Below are 1,149 nucleotides of genomic sequence, written 5' to 3' on the forward strand. Positions count from 1 at the left end.
AAAAAATATCACATAATAGCCTTCATAGAAATGGACTCAGTTTCCAAAGCTGTGAATTTTTATGGAAGCTGACTGTCCCATCTTTTCTCCAATGCTGTAGGATGGAAATACCAAGCCTTTGGTTGGCAATTGAGTACTTAAACACTGCATCACCACAACTCCTTATTTTCTAGAGCGATGTTTTCTTCAGAAAATTTCTAGATGATGTAATTGGTAATAAAATTAGCTTTAAGAGTCCATATTTTTATTTTGTGGAGTCTTTATGTGTTTCAATAAGCAGTTATGAAAAAGTTGAAATAAGAATATTTTTACCAATTCACACAAGACTTTTAGTCACTGAGAGAAAGAATATTAAAATACTTTGCCACAAAACCAAAGCCAGAACTGGTAAATTCTTCCATCAATATCCATCCTCTACTGCATAAATTTTACCGTCTCCAAAATATGTGGCTTATTGGGGAGCTCTGGTGGCCTAGTGGCAAGAAGCTGTACTGCAATCCCAAAAGTACACGGTTCGAATCCACCAGATGCTCTGCCGGAGAAGGAGGGACAATTTCCTGCTGTACCAGTCAGATCTCATTTGACGGTACATGCACAAAAAATAAAAAAAAAAATATGTGGCTTACTAAAAATACAGGATTTTATTTATATCCTAAAAACCAAAAATGTACAAGTGACTTTAAAGAGGTTATTGTGTAATTTTTAGTTGGAATAAAAGACTCTTGTTCCAAACTGGTACCTATTTTTGTAATCTTTATTAAATGATTTATTAATTTTGTAGGTCAATTCAGTTTGCTATACCTATTAACATTTTTGTTTCATTTCTCTGTAAGAAAGCATGTTTGTATTGTTGTTGTGTGCCGTCAAGTCAGAACCAATTCATAGCTGACCCTCCAAAGGCACTAATCACACCAGAAGAGATTGCCCATCCTTCCACCGTGGCACAGCTGGTGGATTCGAACTACATGCCTTCAAACTGCAGCACAGATTCTTACCATTAGGCCATCAGAACTCCCCATCTCTATATTTGTGTATTTGCATTGTTGTTGTTGTTATGTGCCGTCGAGTCACTTGCGACTCATAGCGACCCTATGTACAACAGCCCTAAACTCTGCTCTGTCCTGTGCCAATCGCACTGTCTCTGACACT

This window comes from Elephantulus edwardii, unplaced genomic scaffold (genome assembly GCF_000299155.1).
Source record: "Elephantulus edwardii isolate Elephantulus edwardi_28Jun2011 unplaced genomic scaffold, EleEdw1.0 scaffold00429, whole genome shotgun sequence".
Taxonomy (NCBI): Eukaryota; Metazoa; Chordata; class Mammalia; order Macroscelidea; family Macroscelididae; genus Elephantulus; species Elephantulus edwardii.